Source organism: Oncorhynchus mykiss, chromosome 28 (genome assembly GCF_013265735.2).
Source record: "Oncorhynchus mykiss isolate Arlee chromosome 28, USDA_OmykA_1.1, whole genome shotgun sequence".
NCBI lineage: Eukaryota > Metazoa > Chordata > Actinopteri > Salmoniformes > Salmonidae > Oncorhynchus > Oncorhynchus mykiss.
Genome location: NC_048592.1, coordinates 43,494,473 through 43,502,327, shown reverse-complemented (window position 1 = coordinate 43,502,327; position 7,855 = coordinate 43,494,473).

Sequence of the window (7,855 nt, the reverse complement as noted above, 5' to 3'; positions counted from 1 at the left end):
TTCGGAGTAATCGCTTGAATCCTCCGCCAGCCAGGATGCACTTTCCTCCCCAGAGTCCTCCATGTCTTCCCTGTCCAGTCCATCGCCGGAGTGGGTGGCCTCTCCTGCATCTACATTGATTGAAGGCCCTGCAGCATCACTGTCATTGAAGTGTACTGAATCATCAATTTCAAATGGCAGGAAATTCACCTGCAGCAGTAGATTCCTGTGAACCACTTTCTCTCTGCCATAACGATCTTGGATTATGTACGTGTGAGTTTGTGGATTGACTGAAGTCACTGTGAAAATCTCGGGGTTCCACTTGTCAGCCAACTTGCGGCGGCCCCTTTCACCCTTGTTGGCGATGAGGACACGATCCCCCATGGACAAACCGATGCCTTTAACCCGCTTGTCATACTCCCGACCTTGTCGTCTCTGTTGCTTGTCAGTGTGCCTTTGGGCAACACTCATAGCTTCCTTCAGCCCAGTGATCAGAGTCTCGACATACTTGTTGCAATCCACAACACTGGAGTCATCCAAAACATTGCGGAACATAACATCCACTGGTAGCCGAGGGACTCTACCAAACATGAGAAAGAATGGAGCATAGCCCGTAGTCTCGTGAACAGTGGCATTGTAGGCAAATGTTAATGACTGGATTTGTTCAGGCCAATGTTCTTTGGTTTTCAAGGGCAGACTCCTGAGCATGCTACCTAAAGTCCTGTTGAAGCGTTCAGTTTCTCCATTCCCCATCGGGTGATATGCTGTGGTTCTGGACTTTTGGACACCGGAGAGCTTAAGCAGTTCTGCTATTAGCTCACTCTCAAAATTTGCGCCTTGATCAGTATGGATCCTTGATGCAAAGCCGTAGACACAGAAGACATGATCCCACAGTTTACGAGCTACTTGCTTGGCTGTCTGGTTTCTGCATGGCCATGCATGGGCAAGTTTAGTGAAGTGGTCAGTCACCACCAGAACATCAACTGAGTTCTTCTTACTGTCTTCCGCTGTCCAAAAATCCAAACACACCAACTCCATGGGAGAGCAAGTTTTGATGCTCTCTAACGGGGCTCTAGCCGCTGGCTCTGGTGTCTTTGCTAGAACGCATCTCTGGCAGCAGCGCACATACTCCTTGATGTCTCTCTCCATTGCCGGCCAGAAAAATCTCTGCCTGGCCAGAGCTAGAGTTCTAGCTTGGCCTTGATGTCCTGCAAGGTCGTGAATGCCAGTCATCGCTTTGAGTCTCAACACCTCTGGCAAGACATACTGGAACCTTCTCCGGTTTGTGTGACTCTCCTTAATGACACGATACAGAACTCCCTCTCTTAGGATCAAGCGATCCCACTGTTTCATCAGCAACAACACTTTAGAAGAAACACTGTATCGATCTCGTCTGGTGGGCCGTTTCTTATTGAAGACGAAAGGGATGACCTTGGAAGTCACAGAGTCTTGCAGCTGGAAATCTCGAAGTTCCTCGTGCGAGAGTTCAGGCAAAGTGTCAATACCAGGAGAAAGCAGCCGTTGGGTGTTGGAACCAAGCTGGATTGCTTGCATCTCCATTGAACATTCCCAGTCAATATGGAGCTGACATATGGCCTTCACTTCAGCAGTGGTCAAAGAGGTTATCTCCTGGGGATAAGAAGCCCAACGGAAGGCATCTTGGACATCATCATTCAGTGTCCCAACAGCCTCAGACAGAAGTGCTAGGTAGGACTCCCTCATCAGTCTCTGCGCGACGGTCACTGCAAAGGGATCGCGGCTCAGTGCATCTGCTACTGTGTTCTTGCTGCCTGGGATACGCTTCAAATCAAAGTTGTACGGTGCCAGCTTGGCAACCCATCTTTGCTCGCAAGCGTCCAGCTTGGGTTTTGTCATGATGTACGTTAACGGGTTACTATCTGTCCAGACAGTGAACTCGTGCCCCTTAAGCCAGTGACTGAATTTCTCACACACACTCCATTTCAGTGCTAGAAATTCAAGTCTGTGTGCCGGGTACCTTCTCTGCGACTTACTCAGTGTCTTGCTCGCAAATGCTATGGGCCTTGCCTTATCTTCACCTTCAGGTACTTGGCAAAGCACAGCCCCAAGACCATCCAAGGAAGCGTCAGTGAAGAGAATGAACGGCCTCTCGAAATCAGGGTGAGCTAGCATGACACAATTCAAAAGAGCATCCTTCAGCTTCTGGAATGCAACGACACACTCCTCAGTCCAATCCGATAGCGTCAGCTTCCGGAAAATCCCACTGTTGCCCTTCTTCCCATCTCTTCCTCTTCTCTTTTGACCCCCAGTGAGTGCAAACAAAGGTCTGGCTATAGCAGAACAGTCAGGAATGAAGTGCTGGTAATATAATACCATACCCAAGAAGGATTTCAGCCTCCGAGCAGAGGGAGTGCATCCATCTGCCTCCATCAGCTGAGCTTGGCTCATCTTGGCAATGGCCTCCACCTTCTCAGGATCCACTGACACACCGTCCTCTTTAATGATATGTCCGAGGAATTTCACTGTTCTTCGTAGAAAGTGGCATTTTTTGGGTGCTAGCTTGAGATTGTTGGCTCTTAGACGGCTAAACACAACTTCAAGTCGCTGTAGAGCCTGTTCCTCGGTGGGTGCAAAGACCAACAAGTCATCTAAGTAACAAAGGAGATTTGAGAAGTTTAGGTCCCCAAATATACTCAACATCATTCTCATGAAAGAGGCCGGGCTGTTACACAGACCTTGTGGCATGCGATTGTACTCATAAAGTCCCATTGGTGTGGTAAAGGCTGTGTACTTCTTGTCCTCTTCGTGAACTGGAATGTTATAAAATCCTGAGGTCAAGTCCATGGTGCTGAAAAATGCACTGCCACCAAGGGCTGCGAGGCAATCTGCTTGATGAGGAAGGGGATGAGCGTCCTTCACCGTTCGTGCATTCATCCACCTGAAGTCAGTGCATAACCTCAGACTCCCGTCTTTCTTCCATACCATGACTAAAGGGGAGGCATACTCACTAACTGACTTGCGTATAAGACCTACTTCTTCCATATCTGTCAATACCTTCCTCAGCTTCAGGTAATGAGCAGGCGGAACTCTTCTGTATGGTAGCCGGAAGGGTCTGTCATCAACCAGGTGGATACGGTGAACATAACCCCTGGCTTCTCCGCAGTCCAGATTATGTCTTGAGAAGATGTCTTCATATTTTGTGATGGTATTCACAAGCTTTTCCTTCCACTGGTCAGCTACCTGGCATCCATCAATGTCAATGTCTACTAATCCTAGATCAGACAGTCTTTGTTTCAGATTGTGGCAGCCATTGTCATCCTGCTTCTGTTCCATTGGGGTTTTCCTCACCTCATGAAGGCCCTGAAATATTGTTGCATCCTCAACAGCCAAGCATGTAGACACATCTGCCAACTTCATGTTACGTCTTAGGGTGAGATGTTTGTCAGAACAGTTTACTACCTTTAAAGGCACCCAGCCATCTCCCCACATGGGTGTAATAACTCTACCCACGAGTATGTTTCTGGGCATGACCTTTGACCTGGTAGGTTCGACTATTACAGTGCTGCCTGGAGACAATGCCACATTTTTAGGAAGTTTACCCCAAACTAAGTGTTCAGTCTTGGGCGAAAGAGTCACAGCTTGAGTGAGCTTCACTGTCCCAATCTTGCCATCGACTTGCTGTCCCTTCCATCTTGTGACACTTGTCATCATCTGCAGAAACTGCTCACCCTCTGGTGAGTGGGTCTGGCCATCCATGTTGTTGACGAGCTTCCAGTATTCATCCGTGCCTTTCATCTCATGCAATAGATGCTTAATGACATTCGATCCCAGGATGAGATCATCACGCTGTCCAGGAACAACTAGAGTGGGCACTTTAACATCAATCCCATAGATTTGCATCTCCAAATCATAGAAACACTTTGTTGAGGTCTTCTTCCCCCCACACCCCACTAATACTAACTCTGTGGGAGGCTGATAATGCTGAGGAAGGGCACCTGCTTCCAAAAGTCTCTGCTCCGCATGTTCACTTAATGTACAGGCCATAGACCCAGTGTCAAGCATGCCCTTAAGCTGCACTTTCCCATGTACAGACACAGAGGTGTAAAACAAATCTGAAAAAGCCTCAACTTCTTGTGAACCTAACATAACAATTTTCTCTCCTTCTTTCGCATCAGAGCACAAAATCTCATACGTTTTCTCAAGATCATCAAATTCTTTCTTGGGGGTAGACAGTTGAACACCCACATTTCCCCCCTTCACCTGTGGGCGTGTCAGTTTAACGGTTGCTGCTGTGGTGGTGAGTTTCTCTGCTGTTGTGGTGGGCGTCTTTCACCACCGGGATTGGCATAGCGTTCCCCCGGTTTAGGACAATTTGACTTCCAATGATCTGGGGAAAAGCACAGGAGGCACAGGTTCTCATGTCTACAGTGCATCACAGTGGAGTGATCTGTTGAGCCACAAACCCTGCATTCCCTACGCCTGAAGGGCTGGGTGGGGAAAGATGGTGCCTTGGCCTGTGTCTGTGAAACCATAACGGGTGGTATGCTCTTCTCTAAGGTACGTTCAAGCAGGTGAATGAGTCTCTCGATACTTGCACTCTGCCCATCTTGTTTGGCGCTTGATGTGAGAGAAGTGTCACTGCACGTACCAGCATTGACCCCGCCTTCACATGGAGTTATCTGGGGATGTACTGTTACTTGCTTTGAGGATACAGCGGTAGATTGACACATGGTGGCCTTCCTGCGGCGTTCATGTTCATAGATTCTCTCCTGTACTTCACTCGCAGTCCATTTCTCAGCAGACTTGTATTGGAATACTGCTGCCAGTTTGGGGTCAGGGCAGTATGTTACAAACATCCTAACGACATCAGAGTTGGAGCTGTCAATCTTCTGTCCTTGTCTCTTAAGGCCCTCGTCAGCGACATCTACAGCCTTGTTCAATCGAACCCAGTACTCCATAACAGCCTCTCCGGGTACAGGTTTAGTATTGTAAAAATCAGCCAAGGGCATGCACGAATAGGCCAATTCACTGAAATTCTGTTTCAGAATGTCAAATACAATCTCTGGCTTCTCTGTAGGATCAACTGTTGTCTCATTGCGTAAATTTATCTTTACCATGTCTCTTGCTTTGCCAGATAATCGACTAATCAACTCATCTGATTGTTCCCCAACAAGACAACCCTTTCTCCTCAAGTATATTCTCATCAACTCCTCCCATTCATGAATGGAGCATTTGTCTGTACCATCTCCTCTATATGTAGGAGGTTCCTTTATGTCTGATTGCATGATGAACTTAATTTGACTGAGATCTACATATCCTACTGAGTCTGAATGATGATCACTTATCTTTTCTGTACTTACTGGTGGCTCATAAGTACTGGACCTGCCACTCTGTAGTTCTTCCCTAATGGAGCTCCCTATTTCCCGGGCTAGCTGAGTGACCAGCTCAGCTAGACCATCTACAGGGGCATTTGGATTAACACTAGATGAAGGGCTTTCATCCAATTTTTTTGTGGAGCAAAACATGGGGGAACCTCCTGCACCTACACACTTTACCGGGGTTTGATCAGAGTATGAGAAAAACCTCCCCCTCCCAGCAGTGAATTTGGGTTCATCACCATTATAAGATGCCATGCCACTAAAGTTACGTTAAAATGTCTGTTGATGAACACACTTCTATGTTGGTTAACGATAAACAGCGCTCTCAATACATCGTTGTCAGAAAAAAGAAAAGAAAAAAAACTGTAGTTCCGATTTCTGCCACAAGGCGGCAAGAGTACCTCAATGATATTTTTAGTCTCTAGAGCAGCAGCGCCGCGGTGATTGAGCTGACGTCGATCAACGATGAATCCGGGTCTAGAAGGCACCAATGTAGCCGGTGCTATACTGCACCGCTGTAACTCTGCGTTGTGTGTGGTTGATAGAGACCATAAACGTGGACTTTGGAGATCAGGTAGTTTTAATCAAGCAGAACTGACTCTCTGCATCTTGCATCTGCATCCAAAAGGAAATAAAACATTTGTAGAGCACATCTGTTCTGAGAATCGTCGCCTCTTTCTCTCTCAGTGCATCAAAATGATTTTGAATACAAAAATTAATACACTCTCTCCTTATTATACATAACATATTTTACATTGATAAAACCACATACCTGCATCCAAAAGGAAATAAAACATTTGTAGAGCACATCTGTTCTGAGAATCGTCGCCTCTTTCTACAACAGATGCACAATAGGAGGGACTGGGATCATTCGAGGAGCTAGCCATCGTTCACACATACAATAGCCTGCTAATACCTTAGCTAGCTATTAACCACATGTTGAATTCAGAATATTGATATCATCCTAAAAAGTACAATTACAAGTGCATCTTAACAATACCATCCATTTATGAGTAACCTCTAAATATACATCATTATTCATGAACAAAACATTGTGTGTATGACTTTGTACTTAAAAGAATCAAACTTTTCTGAAGACAGAAAAAGCGTGCCTACCTCTCTCAGTGCATCAAAATGATTTGAGCACGAGCACGCCGGGCAAAACGTAAGTACACACTCCCCTTCTCCCAGGATGCAGGCATGCATAACAAATCAACACAACATATTGATATATGAACCTGGTGAAATTCACATAGTACTTCAACAACTGTTACACACTGAAACAATCAGAATTTTTTTTTAGGATAACGAAAACTAGATTTTGGTATCTTAGAAGGTAAAATTGTGTTATGCCTAATATGCCAATTCATATTATTTCTCCAAAATTATTTATTGTTACTCAATTTGAGTCATTTGTGACTCACGACCTGGATTCGGTCTTATGTAGCAAATGTTGTGTTTTTTATATTGGATAATTCTGCTTTGAAAGTTGATCAACTTGTAAACTCACGTTTGATAAAATGACCTTTGAATGTTTTGGCATCTAGTGCAGAGCACTTCTTTGTCTACATCCATTCAGCATTGTTCACAACCTCTTAAGCTTTAGCCCCACCCATTTCGTTTCGCTCTCGGCGCGCACATTTGACGCTCTGACTGATGATTTATTTACCTCTGGATAACATGAACACTGCCTAACCAGCTCTGCTGGCAACAATTTCATTACGCTTTTTTGCAGATGTTTACTGACACCGGCCATATTCAATGGGTGTTGTACACTTTAGTTTAAGACATGTAGCTAGCTAGGTAAACAATGAACCTAGCTAGGTAAACAACGTGTAACATCACACACGTCACATAACGAGCCAGCCAGCTAACGTTAGCTAGTTAAGGGAAACTGACCTGACCAAAGATCTCCACCCATCTCCCAATTTCACAGGCATCTGTCTCCTACAGATACCATTAACTTCTGATGTAAAAACCACTCTCTCTTTTACTCCGTTGTATACTACGCTTCTGAGTATAACAATGTTCAAGTTTAAACCAGAATCTAACAGGCCCCAGCCTGGAACAATAGCTTCCTAATGTTCAACTTACATAAACTTGGAAATTACTTATAAATGAACAAACAATGATAACAAGACATGAACAAAAAAAATAAAAATTATAAATTAACTAACAATGATAACAAGGTTTGGTTTACAAACTCAGAAACTTATGGGATCTGTTCTATTATCACACCATACAAATGTATTTCCATCTCTCATCATACAACAAAATGCCATTCCAGCTGAATCTGCTGGCTTGCTCCATGTCAGCTGGAGAGGCTTTTAGTTTCTCCAATTTCTCCTCCTGGTTCCTAAGAGAGTAATAGCACAAGATTTGGAAAGCAACAAAAAAGACACACAAACACAACAGCATTAATACCGTGTTAAGATATGCACAATTATCTCTGGGTTCGAGCCCAGGCTCTGTCGCAGCCGGCCGCGACCGGGAGGCCCATGGGTGCCGCACATGCTGTT